This window comes from Acomys minous, assembly GCF_964271855.1.
Source record: "Acomys minous genome assembly, chromosome: 4".
Lineage (NCBI taxonomy): Eukaryota > Metazoa > Chordata > Mammalia > Rodentia > Muridae > Acomys > Acomys minous.
The window spans coordinates 31,155,904-31,176,919 of NC_140486.1; positions in this window are offsets into that span (position 1 = coordinate 31,155,904).

Consider the following 21,016-nt stretch of genomic DNA (forward strand, 5'->3'; position numbering starts at 1 on the left):
TCCTCATCAGCATGTGGCATCACTTGAATTTTTGATCTTAGCCATTCTGATGGGTGTAAGATGAAACCTCAGAGTTCTTTTGACTTACATTTCTCTGATGACTAAGGATGTTGGGCATTTCTTTAAGTGTTTCTCAGCCATTCGATATTCCACTGTTGAGAATTCTGTTTAGTTCTGAGCCCCATTTCTCAATTGTGTTATCTGGTTTGGTGGTATTTAATTTCTTGCGTTCTTTATATATTTTGGATATTAGACCTTTGTCAGATCTAGGTTTGGTAAAATATCTTTTCCCAGTCTGTAGGCTGTTGCTTTGTGCTGTTGACAGTGTCTCCTACCTTACAGAAGCTTCTCACCCTCATGTGGTCCACTATGGAATACTACTCAGCTATTAAAAACAAGGAAATCTTGAAATTTGTGGACAAATGGATGGGACTAGAGATGGTCATACTGAGTGAGTTAACCCAGAAGCAGAAAGACGCACATGGTATATAATCACTTATAATTGAGCACTAGCCCAAAAGGCATGTCCTGCAAAAGTCTTCATTTACCAGGAGATTGAAATAGATGTGAAGACATCCTACTGAGACTCTAGGTAAGAGAAACATAGGAGATGGGGAAACAGAAGGACCCAGAAGGTCCTAGAAACCTACAAGAAGAACATCATGATGGGTGAATCAGGGTCCAGGGGGGTCTGCTCAAACTATTGCACTAACAAAGGACAATACAATAGTAAACATCGAACCCGTACTCTGATCTAGCCAATGGACAGGACATTCTCCACAGTTATATGGAGAGTGGGGACTGACTTTCACATGAACTCTGGTGCTCCATATTTGACCACCTCCCCTTGGTGAGGAGGCCTGGTGGCACTCAAAGAAAGAATAAGCAGGCTACCAAGATGAGACTTGATAGCCTATGACCATATAGTGGTAGAGGAGGTCCCCCTCGATCACAGACCTAAGGGAGAGGAATAGGGTAAAAGTGAGTGGGGGGTTGAGGGGGAGGAATGGGAGGATACAAGTGATGGGATGGCAATTGATTTGTAATCTGAATAAATTAATAAAATTAAAAAAGAATATAATCTCAAAAGCTGGAGGAATAAAATTGCCCAGAGGGCATGTTTAAAGCTAAAATAACATCTTAAAGGATATCTGCTATTAAAAGGAATCTCCCACTCCCCATTGGCCCCAACCCTTACTGGCTGCAGCACTTGGAAGAGCAGGAGAGTGGGCCCTGCACCTCAGCTGGGCATTACCAGAGAGCTGGCCCTAGTGGTGAAGATGTGGGTGAACTGGCACAAGGATATGAGAGCAGGAGAGCTGACCCTGCCCTTGCCTACTGTGCAGGCCAGGACAGTGCTGGAGGGCTCATCCTGGTGGTTCTGGTGCAGGAGAGCTGGTAGGCTGACCAACTCAGCTACCATGAGCCCAGATCTAGGGCTTTGAGTTGGTCCACCCTAACATCCACGTCATCTATGAACTGCTGGAGCATGTGAAAGGGCCGGTCTTGTAGATCTCCATGACACAAGGCATCAACAGCCTATCCAAGAGGAGTACCCATGAGGATCCAGTATAGATAGTAGCAGAAGCCAGAGGCCTTGAACCAGACTAATGACTCATTGAAATGAACATTTGCAGGTAAAGATGCGTAGGCAAAAGACCATACTGTGTGGCACACTGTGACACACTACAGCTTCCACAACAAGTTTTTCTTTAATTCTATCTTGTTTTATTTTCTTTTTTGGGGAAGATTACAAGGACAGAGGGTTGGTGCAAAGGGATGGGGAGATGAATGGAATTAGGGTACATAATGTGAAATACACAAAGTATTAATAAAAAGCTTCTAAAAAGGCATTTCTGTGTGTAAAAATTATGTATGTGTTTGTTCCTGTGCATGCTTGTTGGGTAGGTACTATAGTACATGTGTGGAGGTCAGTAGAAAGCCTTAGACATCAGTTTAATTATATTTATATTTATTATATCATATTATAAAATATATATTATATATATTATATTATATTATATTATATTTAAGATGGCATCTCTCATTGTTGTCTACTGCATATGCCAGATAGCTGACTACAAACTCCTAGTCCAGTGGTTCTCAACCTTCCTAACACTGCAACCCTTTAATCTAGCTCCACATGTTGTGCTGACCCCCAAACATAAAACTATTTTCATTTGGTACTTCATAGCTGTAATTTTGCAATTGTTATGAATGATGATGTAAGTACCTGATATGTAGTATGGTCCTAGGTGAGCCCTGTGAGCAAGTCATTTGAATCCCAAAGGGGTTGTGACGCACATGTTGAGAACCACTGTTTTAGGCTGTCTCTTCTCTCTGCCTCCCATGTCCTCATAGAAGTGCACGATCCTGTCCAGGTTCATATGGGTTCTCGGGGGCCAAGATCAGATTTTCATGCTTCTGCAGCAAGCACCTGACCTTATGAGCCACCTCTCCAGCCCCTATATTGGTGTTGACTAGTAGCAGGACAGAGATAGTTTGGTGGGTAGAGTCTCAAAGTAGCCTACAGCATCGGAGTGAAAGTAAATCTGATATGCAATAGGCTGAAGAAAGGAAGAGGAGGGCGAGGAAGTGAAGTCTCTACAAAGGATATGCTCTTCAAGTAATTTATGGAGAAGAAAAAGAGGCACATACCTCAGTAGCTGGGGGAGGGGACAGTATAGGACATTGTTATCGGAATAAAGAGAAGCCGATATACTCTTTTGTATCAGTGGGAATGAACTAGTAGAGACAGGTAATTGATTAAATAGCCAGAAAAGTGGTCAGTGGGACAGGCTGCTCTCATAAGAGGCAGTTTTAAGAGTTAGCCTTGGAAATGGGATGCAAACATTACTGAAGATGTCAGTGTATGATGACTAGGCAGAAATGAAGTAGATATGGCAAGATTATCAGTAAAGTTTCAAGAAAAGGAAAGGTAGGATTTGCTGTTAATCACTGAGAGGTGATTGATTAATGTCATCACAGACAGCCTAGTTTGGCTTGCTATTTGTAACTGTTAGAATATGATTCATCCCTCAAAATAAACATAGCTTTCCTGTCATGAAGGCCATGTCCCCATCTGATGGTGATGTTGAGAGGTGACTGGATCCTGCGGGTGCTAATGTCATTAGTAAATTACTCATTGATGAGTTCACACTGAATAAATGGGTTGTTTAGGGATGTGGGGCCCAGTTGGAGGCATTAGGTAGTTGGGATTGTGTCTTTGAAGACTATTTCTTGTCCTAAGCTCCTTTTCCCTCCCTCTCTCCCTTCCTCTCTCCCTCCCTCCTTTGCTCCCTCCCTCCCTTTTCTCTGATTCCTGTCTACAATGAAGTGAGCAACTTTCGTTACTGTATCTTTCTGCCATCCATGATGTTTTAGCTTAACCTCTGGTCCCTAACAATCAATCCAGACAGCCATAGGCAGACATCTCTGAAACCATGAGTATATACTTTCTCCTACATCCCTAGTACCGTTCAGGCTTACTCTGACATGACTTGCTAAGGGCCCTGTCAGCAACCCTCAAGAAAAACCAGGCTTTGCTTTTCCTTGTATTGTGTCTTTAATATTATATGATCTTCCAAAACTAATTTCCCTGATTATTGTTCATACCCTTCCTTCTTATTGTGCCTTCTTCCTTCTTTTGAGTAAACTGCCTTTAAAAACAGGCTGGGTCCTTATGGAAAGAAGAAGACGTAGCGGCCATGTCTTCAGGGGGCTGTGTGCAAAGCTGGGAGAGCTTTGAGCTGCCTCACAGTGTACCTGCTCACATGATCACTTTGTTGTCAGAGCTGCATCCCTGCTCTCTCCTTGCTTCTGCTTCAAGCTTATTTTTGGAGTGTGTTTCATGACCTTGACCATGAAATGATGCCACTCATCTGGGGAAATGTGTTTAAGATGTGCTGGTTCATGAAAGAGAACCATCAGTTGGCATTCCCCAAGGGCTTAACCTTCATCTGCTTTTCAAAGAGAAAAGCTGCTTCCTTCCAGTCAGGCAGAAAGAGAAAGCTCTCCCCGGGTCCCTTCTTCCTTCTTCCCAAGGCTTTTCTCACAACGGTAGATTTTATTTTTTTAAAGCCCTTTGAGTCGGGAGGTGTGGGCACACTATCTGGAGTTAATAACGTGGTGCTTTTTGTTTTCGTTTTTCTGACCTGTTTGTCCCCCTCCTGGGAATGAAGGGTCAACATGTTGAAATCCTCTACCCCAAATGCTAATTCACATTTAGCATTTCTCACATTTACGTATGTGTTGGAAAGTCTTGGCTTTCATAAAACAATATGGGATATGCTCTGATGGTGGTAGTGATTTCCACACCCGTCCTTTATTCGTAAGACTCCTCCAGTAAGGAAGAGTCAAGGCGGGAATTCAGTACATAGGCAGAACTAAGACTTGTCTATTAAAATTACTTAAAAACTACCTTCTTTAAAATCTGAACAAGCAGCGGAAACCCTCCATTACCAACAAAGGGTGACAGGTTAGGATTAAGAGGAAAGAGTCACACAGCTGTGTTTCTAGATAGCACCCCCCAACCAGCCATCAGGAGCCATTGTTTTGTCTTCGTTGTTTGCATTTTAAATCTTAGTCAGTAGACGTTTGAGGTTCCCTCTGAATACCCATCTAAGGTATTATGAAAGGAAAGAAAGCAGCAAGGTTTAATGTAGGACTGGATGAAGGGGCAGTTGGGCAGCTGGTGACGTAGAGGCCTGGAGAAGGAGGTTACACTGGAATGACCAGATGACTACGATCTCCTTGCTTTGGGTAGTTTCACTTGCAGTGTGCATGGAAGTGTTTAGTGGACTGATTTAACTTCTACAACGCCTATATTTAGGTGGCTCATTCTTTCAATGCCCAGTGAAGATGCTTCTCTGAATAGCTGCTGGGCTGAACTGAGCCCTGGATGTCTTAGGCAGTGGTTAAGAGCCTGAGTGCCTGAGGCCAGAGTGTTGATTACCTCCGTGTGTGTCTGTTGAGAGTGGGTACCACTGTTGTGTTCTGAAGGTGCAGTGTGGGTCTTTACCCACATGTGTTAGACAGTTAGTAAGGTCCAGGGTGTTAGGATTTTGGCTGCTAAGCAAGAAGGGGGCTTAGAAGGAGAAGAAGAGAAAACAAAGACTTAGCAGCGAGGAGTCCTAAGTGACTGCTCTAAGGGAGGGGCTTCTTAGGGCCAACAAAGCCTGCTGCCTTCCCCTTCTTCCCTTTCATATAAAGCCTTAAAGAGTATTTGTGATGTTTCCTCCTCCCTTCCCTATGGAAACACAGGGAGGGAAGATTTATGTTCTATTTCTTAAAATTGGGTGTTATGAAGCAACAGGAAGTAGGGTCCACAGCTGGTTCTGAGGGCCAGGCTCCTACTCAGTGACTTCCAAGCCCATTCATATCTGACTAGCTAATAAGGTTTGTTCTTCTGTTTGAAATTCTATGGGGAAAAATCTTCTTTCAGAATAGATTCTCAACAACAAGATCCACCTGACCTATGATGTTTTTCAAATATATAACCATATATATATTTAAATAAGAAATTAATGCTCTTCTCTGACCTTTCCTCATATGCAGCCCAAGAATAACCATAATAATAAAAAAACATAATCTATAAGAACACTAGCAAATGTCTTAATTTATTTGATGTAGCCGGCATGAGGGTAATGGAGTGGCTATGATTGACAGTTATTGCCTGACATTGGTAAAATTCATTATCTGTGTGATGTTTCTTATACTGCCAGTAGATTTACAAGAACTTGTCCTGTATAGATAGGCAGGCATGTGGGGGGAAATGTAGCAGCAATTTAGAAGGGGAAATGGCCTGGGATGATAGCCCAGCTGGAAGTAAGGATGTTCCGAAGCTGAATCTCAGTGCAGTTAAAAGGATTTAGCAGCCAGATTATAAAGTTAATAGCTGGAGGGCGTAATCACAGGCCTCAATGTTTCCTGTACTGCAGTGGCGTAAATGGGAAGGATGATGAAACAGCCGTAATTCCCCAGTGAGGCTGGAATCCCTCAACTCTGCCCCAAGCAGACAACTGAAGACCTGTCCAAAGTGGGAGTGCTGTGAGGTAGGAAGGAACTGGATGTATCAAGGGGACACAAGGGGCATTTGACTTTGACAGATGTAGGCCTGGAAGATCCAGAGAATTCTTCTGGAATGCTAAAGATACAGTCTAGACTTGCAATCAATGTGAAGTGTAGGGTCTGCGGTGGTTTGAATGATGGTGGACTCCATAGGCTTAGGTATTTGAACATTGGTTCCCCAGTCAGTGGCACCATTCGGAGAGATGAGAAGGCCTTGCTGGAGGAAATACATCACCAGAGGCAGGCTTTGAGAGTTCATAGCCTTGCCCCATTTCCAGTTCCCTCTCTGCCTTAAGCTTGGCTTTCTGCTCTGGTTCTCTGCTGCCATGTCTCCGCCTTCCATTTTGGACTGTCCGTTGGAGCCATAAGACCAAATAAATTCTTTCCTCTATAAGTTGTCTGGGTTATGGTATTTTATCACAGCAACAGAGAAGTGTCATATTTGTTGGACGCTCTAGAGGTGCATTGCTAGACACATCTATATCATAAATTAAAGCTATCTTTTTAAGCATGAAGATGGCAGGTAGAAAGGAATGATCTCTTTTCGTTAGATGATGTAATGGTGGTAGGTTGATCCGCTTCCTGCAGCTCTCTGGGCAGTCCGTCTATCCTCTTTGTATGCTTGTTTTGCTTGTAAAATAACATCATGGCTGTTGTTTTTATCTTCTTCCTAGGAGGCTATGAGAGCAGAGAAGCTTGATACTGGAGAGTGTCATGACATAAGTAAAGAGAGATTTCCTTCCCAACATTTTTCCTCATTTTTTTTTATCTTTTACCATTTTAATAATTGGAATGATTTTTGTCATATAACAGGGATATACTATTGATCCAGGGCATCTTCCTTTTGTTGGAATCTTACATAATATACCTTAAAATGAGCTGCACATATAAAGAGCAGGGAGCAGGGAGTCTTTGAGTTTAATGTAGCTTTTTGTTCAGTGCAAGTGAGCAATGACTCAGGCAGTTCAGGTGACAGACAAGCAAAGGCCACCAAAGCCACCCCAGGGCCAGTAGCTTCTAGATCCTCAGTTTTGTGAGGAAGAAATTTCAATGAAAGGATGAGTCTCAGAAGGGAGTTTTATTATATGTGGGAGCTTTGGGGGAAAAGAAGCAGTCCTCACAGTGGCTAATAGGGGTGGGTCCCAGGGAAGGGTTACCAATGAGGGTCCCTGTGTAGGGGAAACAGACTTGACTGGGTTAAGGCATAGGGGGAAGGGAGCTGCTCAGTCCAGCTGTCCATCCAGGCAGTGCTCATGTGTCTCTCCAGACTGTGGATGGACTAGAGTTTCACTCACATTGTCAATGGCCGTGGAAGTGCCTGATCATGCGTGTTTTCCAGGCAGCCGTGCTCATTAGGTTGATATGTGAAAGAAGAAAGATGAAAAGAGGGAACTAAATCATGAACCAGCATTCCTAAACATTTTTTTGGCATTTCTAGCCTGTGGGCAGGACACAGCACGTGTAGAGTGAAGGGGGTCTCTGGCGGCAGAGGAAGACGGACAAGGGGAAGAACTGTTCATGTTTTAGCATTAATACCCTAAACTGCTGGGCCAGGTTTTGTTTTCTCCTGTTTCTTATCACTACTTCTAACAATTATGGGGGAGGTGTGTGTGTGTGTGTGTGTGTGTGTGTGTGTGTGTGTGTGTGTGTGTGTGAGAGAGAGAGAGAGAGAGAGAGAGAGAGAGAGAGAGAGAGAGAGAGAGAGAGAGAGAGAGAGAGAACAGGCAGGGACGACAACAAGGCAGTAGCATCAGATTAAATATGAAAGAAGCCACTTGACAGAAGACTGGGAATGCTTCCCCACTGGCCTACATACAACAGATCACAATCATGAGAAGAATCCATGAAAGTCAGAAAGGTGGGTGCTATGTAACAAGAGTCTATAGGAACTCTTGAGCTTTAAGGGTTAGAACTCGTGAAAGGATACCTTCCCCCTTCTCACCAGCCCTCTCTTTTTCTCAGGAAAGCTTTCCTTTATAAATTGCCTCTATTTCACCTACCTTGCCCTGTGTCCCTGATGCAGGCATTTGTCCTTTGACAGAGAATACGGACATTTAAGTGAGTGATGTCTGACCTTGGATCCACACGTACACCACCACCTCTTTTTTTTTGTATATTTTATTAATTTATTCGTATTACATCTCAATTGTTAGCCCATCCCTTGTATCCTCCCATTCCTCCCTCCCTCCCACTTTCCCCCTACTCCCTTCCTCTCTGACTGTGACTGAGGGGGGACCTCCTCCCCCTGTATATGCTCATAAGGTATCAAGTCTCTTCTTGGTAGCCTGCTATCCTTCCTCTGAGTGCCACCAGGCCTCCTCATCAAGGGGATGTGGTAAAAAAATGGGGCACCAGAGTTCTACACCACCACCTCTTAAGAGGTTCTGAGGTGGGGCTGGAGAGATGACTCAGAGGTTAAGGACATATAGTACTCTTGAAGAGAGCCTGTGTTGGATTACCAGCACTCATGTCACCTGGCTTACAACCTGTAACTTTAGCTCCAGGGGATCCAATGCCTTTTTCTGGCCTCTGCAGGTACAGGCAGAAGTCTCTCTCTCTCTCTCTCTCTCTCTCTCTCTCTCTCTCTCTCTCTCTCTCTCTCTTTCACACACACACACAATTAAAAATAAAAATAAATCTGAAAGTTTTGAAGTATGTTATTTTAGTTGCTAGAAATGCTCAGAGAAAGTGCATTTCTAAACTGATGATGAAGTGACATTAAATTTGTTATATGTTAATAACATTTTGCCTCTAAACAAGAATAGTTTTTAGAGTGTAATTTGTGGATGTTGCATATCATAACACAGGAAAAGAGAAGAGACCCCATGGCCCCTGGTTTGTGTAGCAACAGGGAAATGTGCAGTTTGCCTCAGCCCCCCCTCTCCTGTATTTGTGTAGTGAATGGAGAGCTGTCTAGGAATTCAGTCTGGAATCACAGCCAGGAAGTATTTCAAGGCTCTGGCTAGTTATACGCCTGATGAGGTTGGAAATCCAGACTCAATGGCCGAGCTCCCTAGAAAAACATGTCAAAGCCTCTATTAAGTTATGACAGTCAAATCCTTCGGCCAAGACTATGCTGACCCTTAACGGAAGCAGCTTGATAGACTGAGTGCTCATCGCACGTCAGCATGCTCTGGATGGGCTGAATTTGTGAAGTTGCTGGAAACAAATGCGAAGGAGGTGGTTGGTGGAACTGGTGTGGAAGAGCCTTGCAAGAGACAGCTGCGTGAGATCTGCAGGGCAGGCAGTCAGGAGGAATTCATGTGGATGGAACAGCCAAACAACACTTGAGAACTCTGGAAGCTTATTGCCTTCATGGTGATTCCTCTGTAGTTCCCCAACCCCAAGGAACAGGCTGTTAAATTTAGCATATTCTCTTAGTGCAGCACTCCAGGGAGTGAAGAAAGGGAGAGGTGTTAATTACATCTGGGCAAGGACAGGGTGTCCTATGGCTTAATGGCTATGGCTTGGCTGCTAAATCCAAAATAAAAATAGCAGTATAGCTGGAAGTGGTATGCAGGCCTGTGCGCCCAGCTACTTAAGTGGCAAAGGCAAGAGGATGAAAACCTCAAGGTCGGCTTGCGTAACTCGGTGAGATCTTATCTCAAAAAAAAAAAAATGAGTCGTGAGATGAGGATCTAGCTCACGAGGGAGTGCTTGCTTAGCACGCACAAGGCCTTTGCTTCTAGGTCCCATCACCTTAAGATGAGAATATAACCACATGAGATTTGTACGGTTTGGCTCAGTCTAGAGTGGAGACACACAGACCATACTAGCATTAGTGGGGAATGTACGATGTTTATCAATAGACATATTACGGCGTGATAGAGGCAGACCATGTTTCCAGTGAATCAAATGGTCTCTGTTCAAGGAGATGAAAATAAATCCTGCCGGGTGGGTGGCAATGCCGAAAAGGCCTTCTTCCTCACCATCCCTTTCCTTCCAAGATGACTCTAAACAGCATGTATTTCCCCCTGAATACTTGTCACTTTGTATCTATTAGCAAATTCGTTTCAACATTGCCAGTGTGTGTGCCCACCCACTATTCACGTATTGTTTTTTGACATCTTACAGATTCTCTTTTTTAATTAATGAAGGAAGCAAAACCTTAATATACATTTTGGATTAGTGTGAGTCACGGTACTACCCTTTCAAGGCATCTCCTGTAGCACAGGTTTGCACTGTGCTAGTGTGATCAACTGGATCTTTCAAATCAATAAAAACATTGACTTTTTGTGAATAAATTAATAAAGTGTCACCTCAGAAATATTTCATTCTCTCTCTCTCTCTGTTTCTCTCTCTCTCTCTCTCTCTCTCTCTCTCTCTCTCTCTCTCTCTCTCTCTCTCTCTCTCTCTTCTCTCTCTCACATCTCCCAAATATTTGTATTTCTTCAAATCCATACGTGGAATCCCAAATCCCAAAGTGAGGGTAGTAGACAATGGAGACTTCGGGGTGTGGGCAACTAAGCCGTGAAGCGTCGTGACCCTTTGTAAGAGTCCCTGGAAAGCTGCCTTGCTCCACCCACTTCTAAGGGCACAGTGACAACATCATGTATGAGTGAGGCAGTGGGGCCTCCCTGGACACTGAGTCTGTCAATAACCTAATTCTGAACTTTTCAACTCCCAGAGTTGTGGGACACAGATTTCTACTATTGTATGAAGCTGCTTCCTAAGTTTATGATATTTTGTGCACCAGCTCAAGAACCAAGACAACACAATGATCCATTTTAAATGTAGCTATAGGACTCACAGATAGTGTCACTTTTAGTAATTTATTTTATTTTATTTTATTTTTTTTTACTTTTAGTAATGTTTATCTCATAGTTTTTTTCCATCCTTTTAGTGTTTCTCTTTTCTCTGGTTTTGGTAAAGTACTATCTCCTCTGAATACGTTGGTCTCGTTTAATTTTTAGTACAAAAAGAGTTTTAGTTAAACTGTCAAAACAATTTACTTAAATAATTGTAGAAAACAAATAATAGCACTAGAAAGGAACTATTTCATAACTATATCCTCTGGAGTGATCAGAGACCTTGTAAATGCCTCTAAGTACTCCATTATAAATCTTCAATAGATGATGTGGATATAAGGCATTTATGCACAAATAGATTTCATAAAAAAGAGGAAGAGAAAGAAGAGGAAGAAGAGGTTTTTTTCCCTTCAAAATGTAATGATATTGTTCTATACTTGTACTATGTATTTTAGGGTCTGGAGTTGGACTGGTTCAAATCTCTGTCATGATTGTATGCTGCTGAAGTTACTTCAATTTGTTGACCCTCAGTGATTTTAATTTATAAAGTGAATGATAGTAAGTACTTATTTTCCATATTGTTATGAACAAATGTAATAATACCTGTAAAATATCCAACACATTAAGACATCAAATGAATGTGAACAGAATTTTCCTCATCATCATGTTTGACCATATTTGATTAGTTTAATATGTTGAGAGGATTCAGGGGTCACCAGTTTGCTTCCATATCTCTTAATTATGATGACAAATATGTTTGGTAATCTGTTGATGTAACACTTGTGGGTAATTCTTTTGGTGCCTTTATAGTGGGTTAGTGCATTTGATCTGTCTGTCAGGGGGCTAAGGGTTCCACTCTATGACTGTTGCTAGCTGAAGGTGAGCTATAGAGCTTGAGACTGGATCAGGATGTAGCACTAGCATCCGGCAGACAAGTGAAGTGTTGTAGTTGGCAGCTGTGGGAATTGGATTTTGGCAGAATGGGGCCATTAATGGTTAACAAAAGAGCTGTATGCTTGAGTTCATCTTAATAGCTAAGCTCCTGCTGGGTTCTGGAGATGCAGAAGTCATGGTAAATTAAGTCACGTCTAATTCTAAGTAAAATTTATTGCAAACTGGTCATACAATTGATTTTATAAAAAGATGCCTTTCGCTATGGCAGCAGAGAGGATACCACATTTCTGTTTGATACATTCTTTTTTATTATGATGTCACGATGACTAAACTTGCACTTAAAAATAAAGTTTAAGCAATAGACATGCTTACCTGGATGGGGAAAGCCCACGAGGCCTCAACTCTACACAAAGAACTACAGGAAACTAAGAAATGCTGAGAATGGGAGGAATATTCTTCTCCAGGGAAGAGCTCACTAATTGGTTGTCCAATACCAATGGTCATCCCTGAAAACATGCATACAAGTAACAGTATATAGACTTATCAGGTTATACTTATATACTTAGGGTTATGTGTATATGTGTGTGTGTATGTATGTATGTATGTATGTATGTAACAACAATTAATGAAAAAAAGAGGTCATAAATTTGAAAGAGAGAAAGGAAGGATATATGAAAAGATTTAGAGTGAGAAAAGGGAAGAGGAAAATAATATAATTTCAAAAAATAAAAATAATTTAAAAATATAAAAATAAAGTTTAGTTTGTATTGGTATTTCTTTGCCTTTGGTTTCCATTGATGATGATGTTACAGTCATTTGGAAGTAGAGTTTAGTTTTCAATATATTGTTGTTGTGTGTGTTGTGTAGGTGGTGTGGCCTGCCTTCTGGTACTCGGGTGAAAGGGTGTCCACAACTCTGAGAGATGGGAAGGTATCCCAGCCCTGAGGTGGACAGTGTCGCAAGGATATCCTGAAGAACCTCACAGGTCTGAAAGGAGGCCTCTTCAAGAGAGATGATGCAGCTCTCAGGCCCTGCTCCTTTGTTCTTTGTTTCTTCTTCTTCTTCTCCTCTTCCTCCTCCTCCTCCTTCTTCCCCTCCTTCTCCTCCTCTCCCTCTCCCTCCTCCTCTTCTTTCTCTTGAGATAAGAAAGTCACAGCAGGCAGTAAATCTCTCTCTCTCTCTCTGTTTTTTTTTTTTTTTTTTTGGTTTTTCGAGACAGGGTTTCTCTGTGTAGCCTTGGTTGTCCTGGACTCACTTTGTAGACCAGGCTGGCCTCGAACTCACAGCGATCCGCCTGCCTCTGCCTCCTGAGTGCTGGGATTAAAGGCGTGCGCCACCACGCCCAGCTCTCTGTTTTTTGAGACAGGATTTCTCTATGTTAACTTGGCTGTCCTGCAATCTCTCTGTAGACCAGCCTGGCCTCGGACTCACAGCAATCTGCCTGCCTCTGCCTCCCTAGTGCTGGGATTAAAGGTGTGTGCCATCATGCCCAGCTGGCAGTAAATCTCTAAATCCAGGAGTGGCTGCCTCTGTTCCTGGAAGGAGACAGCAGAGAACCAGGCAGACACAGCCTTTATATAGGGTTTCTTAGGGGGTGGAGGTTTCCGGGGCAGGGATTTCCAGAGTGTGGATTGGTGGGATTTCAAGTCTGAACTGGGGGACTGGGGGACACTCAGGGGTAGGTTGCTGTCCGTACTTCTCATCTCAAATTAGCATAATCTGGGATGAGTCCTACTGATGGGCTGGAAATGTCAGTTACAGAGGTCTGGGTGGGTGGCGGCAGTTGGGCTGCTGGAGCTTTCTCAGGCAGAGATCGGGCCAATTTTCTGTCTTGAGGGGGTAATAAAGTTATTAATGAGTCAAAGAGTTACAAAGAGTCTATTGTGAAAGCAGTAGGCTGAAGCAGGCTTTCTGAGGCACGAAAGGTGTCCGGTTTTCATTGAACAGGAATAGACACCATAGACAGCTCCTATGGAGGCGGCAGGAAAGAGTCAGCTGAGGCAGGAATAGTCACCATGGACAGCTCCCGCTTAGGCTCTGACAGAGTCGCTGTCACTTTCTCTCCTCTCGCCACAGTCCCTGGGCAGCAAGGAGGGCCTGAACTGCCCTGAGGTGGGAAGGAAGCCTGGTAGCAAGCCACTTTAAATTTTATTGCCCTGCTTCTTAAGGGCTACATAGCTGTTGCGGGTGGTGATAGTGTTAGGCGCTCTGGGCCGAAGGACGGGGGCAGATGGGGGGTGGGGGAGGCAGTGGGCTCCCCAAAGCTTGGGGAACCTCATAGGGTTGGGCATGGTATCATTAATCATGGAGAAATCTCTAAATGAGAGAGAGAGAGAGAGAGAGAGAGAGAGAGAGAGAGAGAGAGAGAGAGAGAGAGAGCACGTGCCTCAGTAATGGTGGCAATGGCTCTGGTGACCCCCATCTGGGTAGCCTTTGATCTGGCATTGGCAGAATCTTTGCACAATACACCGAGGATTTTACTTCCTGTCCTAATTGGATGTGCCAGCTCATCCTATTTTGAATAAAGTCAGGAATGTGATTTATAAAATATGTAATTTTTGGTGACATCCTTCTATAGTGTCACTTGTAATAACGAAGAGCAAACATAGGTAAACAAACATTAAATGAGTGGTGTAATCAACCTCACATGTAACATAATGATGGTTATTAGAAGTCACTGGATGGAAAGATCACCTTGGGACTTGTATGTTGAAACACAAAACTTAAGGTACTTAATTTACATATTTGCTTTATAGCCTTATGGGAACAAGAGCTAATTACCACTGGAATTTGCACCTTATATGTGCTGAGGTAGGTGTCACATATTTATTTTCTCAGAATACAGTCTGTATTGCCTGTGAGCATGTGAGGAGGGCCATGTGACCTTGTCCTCACTTGCTTTCAAGGACTTCAGATTGAGACTTTTGATATCATCTCCAAATCAGGCAACACAGACATAGGAACAGAATGAGGAGACTCTGAGAATCTGTTCACTAGGCAACAGACCATTGGGGAATTTTGAGTGAATATTGGAAAATCTTGAGCATTTAATACGAGTAGCACGGTTTTAAAAAATGCATTGCTTCAGATATTAGTTCCTGAAACATAAATATTTAAAATAGCTTAGCTCTCTTGAAATCACATTTCCACATTTCCCTTTCCAGCGTGTTCGGAGTCTTAGGCTCTGGCACTGGTCTGGACCTTTCCTAACCTGGGATTCTTCGAGGCTCCTCCATGGGCCCAGAATAGTTTTCTCCCCAGTTGCTGTCATCCTATTGCTTTTAGTAGACCTGTGTGATGTCTGTTCAATGCATTTAAGTTAGAAACCTATCAGACCAAGGGGAGAAAAGTAAGGGCTTGAGAATCATATTGGGAAGCATTTCGGTCCTCCTATGTAGCCATCGTAAGGTCACTAGGCATCAGAGGCCGTGGCGCACAGCTGAGATTCCCTACAAAGCTTTTCGCTTAGAAGATCGTAGAACAGTGGAAGTTGGTTGGTTTCACTGAGCTCCTAGTTCAGTTGGCATACACACAAGATGTAGAAGACCTGGAAAAGAAACCCCAGGACCCACTTCTGTGCCTGAACAGCTTACTACTTAACACGTGGTTCATTTGACACCATGAAAATGAGAAGCCCTTGCGACAATTCTTTCACTGGTCTAAAAGAATGCGTACAAAATGATCAAACCACAGGAAGTGCTAGAGTACACAGTAGCTAAATTCAAGCAGTAGCAGTAGCCAGTACAGCTGGATGACTGCGAGTAGACGGCAAAGGACGGTCTGGGTAGGCCAGCTACATCATCTGAGTGGGGCAGGGGATGCCGAGTGCCACGCCCAAGGCCATGGCCATTCCAGTAGGGTTACCCTTAAATAGTAGGGATGGTATCTTGATTATCCACCTGGGAAACAAGCACATTAGAAAAGTGCTTAGGGCGATGTGCCTGCCTTACAGTTAATTGTTTAAAGGATCAGGATGACAAGGCACAAGGGGGGCACCACCGAGGATGACGCTTATTGGGCCTGACAGCTGAAAGCACCAGGAAATGGTGTAGCTATCAGAACAAAACAGTGTTAAATTTTCTTTCCTTTAAGTATGCTTCAAGGGCAGTGGTTCTCAACCTGTGGGTCTTGACCGCGTCAGAGGTTGCATATCAGATATTCTACATATCAGGTATCTTTACATTATAATTCACAACAGTAACAAAATTACAGTAAACTGGCAAAGAAATAATTTTATGCTTAGGGGGTCACTACAACATGAGGAACTGTATTAGAGGGCTGAAACATCTGGAAGGTTGAGAATCACTGAGCTAAGGGCTGGGAGTGTAGCTCAGTCATAGAGCACCTGCCTAGCGTATATGAGGCTCTGGGCATCTACGGCCAGCACCACAAAAACATGTCAACAACAGTAAAAGAATGACCTGTTATCTAGTGTTGAGAACTGATTTGGTTCTGTTAGATAAATTGGGGGCATTGTACATATATATTAATATTCTATAAAATGAGAGTCTGTTTTCTCTCACCCAAGGGAGACCTCGCAGCAGTCAGAGCAAAGAGCCGTGTCTGTGGGATCATTTCCTTGGGAGCTGTGTTCATTTTTGTCAAGTTTGAATTGCTGTTTGCTTTTCTGGAGTGGGCTTCACTTTGTTTCTCTCCGGTTTGCTCTCATTGCTACTTGCCTATTTGTACTTTGATTTTCCATGGGAAAAATCTTGCTCAAATCCTGATGTAAGGGAGTTAGGGAATATTATTTACACAATAAGGATAATATTTTCCTTGAAATAGGATTCTAAGTGTTGCTCTACAGCTGGAATTTTAATTAGTCTTTATATTTATTCATCCCTATCTTTTCTACATTAGAAGAGAAAAAGGGAACTGGCCTAATTGTTTCCCTATTACATTAGACAGAATTAAAAACATGTTTTTTTGTAGAAAAAGTAAGTCTATAGGTAATTCTGTATAGTCCTTCATATGCTAATGTACATAGTCCATGAAATGACTGCTGTATAATAGTCAATGTTTTGTCTTACAGAACACTTATGTATATGTACTGCATATGAGATACAGAGTGGGTGACTATGCTGTGATAGTTTGCCTCACAGGCAGTGTGCCTCACAGGTTCAGGTATTTGACCCCAGTTAGTGGTGCCATTTAGGGGATGCTGTGCAATCTTTAGGAGGTGCAGCTTTGCTGAAGAACATATGACGTCAGTGGGAGTGGGCCTTGAGAATTTATAGCCTCACTCCACTTCCTGTTCACTGTCTGTTTTGTGTTTGTGGTTACAGATGTGGTCTTTCAGTTTTTCGTTCCTTCTACTGCCCTCCCTGACTGTTAGGGACTTTCACTATGAAACTGTAGGCCTAAATAAATGCTTTATTTTAAAAATTGCTTTTCATCATCATATTTTTTAAAATCAAAATAATAGAAGGGTAACTTATATATTCTACTTCATTGTTAAAAATATTTTTATGTTATAAAATATATTCCAAGTGCCAATTTTAATGCCAGAAACACATTTTACCATACTGCAGTTTATGTCACCCCACGCTAGTGGGTGTCTAGTGTGTTTCCTAGGGTTTTTTTTGTGTGTGTGTGTTTCCTAGTTTTTGTATTAAATAATGCTAAAACACCCTGTGGTTAAATTTTTGACATAGTTCAATTTCTCCTTTTTTTGATGCTCTGTATCCTACTGCAACTTCTATAACAATTATTTATTTATTTTAACAATTATTTAAACTTGTTGATATTTTCAAATGGTTTGGGTATATTGCAATTCAATAACTCTTTAAAGCCATATTGCAAGTATTTACTCTTTCTTTGAAAAACAGAAGATATGATACTTCTACTTGATTCAACCCTTTGATCCTGTTATTGAGTCTTGTAACTGATGAGTAACACATTATGTATTTTTAAAAGGCATCTTGACATAGGTCCATTGAATCTTGTACCTACTATTTCTACCTAAGTATCCTTGATGATGTGAGAGATTTTGGTTCAACTCAAAGCACACTTGTCCTTTATCATCCATGCAGAAAAAGGTACCAATAGAGACAGAAGAAGAAACAGAGGTCTGTTTCCCTGCTTTAGCTTGGGCACCTTTGGGCTCCTTGTTAGGATATGGTACAGATTGTATATAAATTAGAAAATTCCCAGAAGTTTCTGGACAACTATGAAACATCCAGTTACTTCAGGCAGGGGTTGGTAGCCCAGTGTACTTGAGAGGCAAATCATGGCTTTTGTATTGGGTTTTGTGAAACATCAGAAAGTAAGGTTTATTTGTTTGTCTTTCCTGTGTTAACACTGAAGCCATAGGCTGGACTTGTTTGAAAGGGCAATGGTGTAGAACAGACTAGCCAGGAAGCAAATTGAAATGGCCTGAGTGTTAGACTTCAATAGACATTGTAGGGAAGCTGAGGCACTGATTAAATGAATACCTGAGAACAAAGAGCCTCAAACTTGGCAGCAGAGAAAATGCCAACAGACACAGGAAGGTCAGAAGGATAAGCTGGGAAGGGGAAGGAGGTGATCCTGCTGCTGAAATGCCTAGAGGAGTGGGGAGGGCAGGGAAGCCAAAACAATGAATTGGAAGGAGACAGAGAAGGAGACAGCAATGTTCAGTCAAGGGAACTAACCTGAAGGAGATGAAGCTTGAGGAAACCACTGAATCTATCCATTGGGAGCACTGGCCAGCATTGGGGCACTGGTTTAGTAGAGCTCTAGATATAGAAAATAGACAAAGAATTCATCAAGGAATAGGTGTTGACAGTGAGGTAGAGCCCATTGGAGGAACGTTGCTGGTAGTGTATTTTTAAAAGATTGATGAAGATATATCACGTGACTCTTTCTGCTTCTGAGTTAACTCAGTCAGTATGATCATTCTAGTTCCATCCATTTGTCCACATATTCTGGGATTTCCTTATTTTTTTTTTATTAATTTGTTCTTGTTACATCTCAATGGTTATCCCATCCCTTGTATTCTTCCATTCTTCCCTCCCTCCCATTTTCCCCTTATTCCCCTCCCCTATGACTGTGCCTGAGTGGGACTTCCTCCCCCTTTATATGCTCATAGGGTATCAAGTCTCTTCTTGGTAACCTCCTATCCTTCCTCTGAGTGCCACCAGGTCTCCCCCTCTAGGGGATATGGTCAAATATGAGGCGCCAGAGTACGTGTGAAAGTCATACCCCACTCTCCACTCAACTGTGGAGAATGTCCTGTCCATTGGCTAGATCTGGGTATAATTGGGCACTAGCCAAGAGGCATGTCCCACGAAACTCTTCACTTACCGGGAGATTGGGGTAGATGTGAGGACATCCTACTGAGAATCTAGGTAAGAGAAATATAGGAGATGGGGAAATAGAAGGACCCAGAGGGTCCTAGAAACCTACAAGAAGAACATCGTGACTGGTGGATTGGGGCCCACGGGGCTCTGCTCAAACTATTGCACTAACCATTGACAATACAAGTAGTAAACATTGAACCTTTACTCTGATCTAGCCAATTGTCAGGGCATTCTCCATAGTTATGTAGAGGGCAGGGACTGACTCTGACATTAACTCTGGTGCCCCATATTTGTCTACCTCTCCTTGGTGGGGAGGCCTGTGGCACTCAAAGAAAGAATCAGCAGGCTACCAAGATGAGACTTGATAGCTTATGACCATATAGTGGGGGAGGAGGTCCCCCTCGGTCATAGACCTAGGGGAGGTGAATAGGGTGAAAGTGGGAGGGAGAGAAGAATGGAATGGGAGGATACAAGTTATGGGATAACAATTGAGTTGTAATTTGAATACATTAATTTAAAAAAGAAAAAAAGATTGATGAAGAAAGGGATAGAAATAGGAAAGGTGATGAAGGGCTAGGCTCATTTATTTAGTGTGCTATATGTGACTCCAGGCAACAGGACACACTCATGGACAAACCATGTATAGCCTGTCTCATCATGCCTAAAAGCCAGACAATGGTGTGATGGTTGGTTGTTATTTATTCATTTATTTTCAATACAAAATAAGCTAGAGTCACCTATGAGGAGGCAACAATTGGGAAATTGCTTCCAGCAGATGGGCCACCAGATACACCACCATGGGGGATATCTTTTTGACTGATGATTGATCTATGTGGGCCTTGCCCACTGTGGATGATGCCCCCTATGGGCAGTCAGTACTGGGTGGTATAAGAAAAGAAGTTGAGAAAGGCATGGAGAGCAAGCCAGTGGGCAGTGCTCCTCCATGGTCTTGGCTTCAGTTCTTGCTTCCCAGGCTCCTTCTTTGAGTTCCGACCTGGCTTCCCTCAGTGTATACAGTGTAAACCAAAATCAGCTCTTTTCCTTCTCCACCTGTGTTTTGGTTAGTGTTTTATCCAGACAACAGAGAAACAAACTGATGCCAAGCTAAAAAAAAAAAATACCAAAAAAAAAAAAAAAAAAAAAAAAAAAGCTAAATGCTGGACAAACATGCAGGAAGAGAATGGTCTATTATGGGTGCTGATTATCAAGCATGGCACGGAAACAGAATGAATTGAGGTAGGGGGGGTCAAAGGAAAAGAGATGCATGGAAAGGAGACTGGGGGGAGGTGTAGGAAAACATGGGAGAACATGGAATGGGGGAGGCTCACAGGGTGTACAGTTGGATCAGGTTGCCTGGCCCATCACAGGGTCAATTATGTGGGTGCAAAACACACAGCCTTCATCTCAAGGAGTATAAAAGATAGGTTATTCTGGATCTAAATCTGAGTGACCATGGCCTGGGAGCACAGATTTAGGCCACCCTCAAATTCCATGTGCTGATGCAGATGCAGTTTCATAAACTTTTCATAGTGACAGAGCAGCAGATATGTTGGTGGAAACACTACGTGGCAGGCTATGGGAAAGCAAAGGCCTCAGACGCTTTCTGATGACACTCTTCGGTTGGTGGAAACTATAGTCTTGTCAGGCTGATATATTCAAAGGCCTCATGGGCCAGTCAGTCACAGGGCGTTAGGTAAGACATGGAGGTGAGCAGGGAATGGCTAAGGAGGGGGGATACAAGCAGCCCAAGATAAATTGTAATTAGGCTCTGAACTTACAACCTCCTAGCTTCTTCTCAGCCTCTGAAGCTATAATCAGTCAATCAGCCTTGCAGTAGGTCAGTAAAGTGCGTAGCTTCTTCCTGGGAACTGTCTTCTGCAATTAAAGAGGTAGATTACGTGTCTGCCTGGTTGGGAGCAGGTATCACAAGAGGAAGGAAAATGGAGTACTTCGAGAGTCCTGCTTCATGCCACAAATGATACAAACCACTAATTATTAACTCTGAGGCCCATTTCATTCTATTGA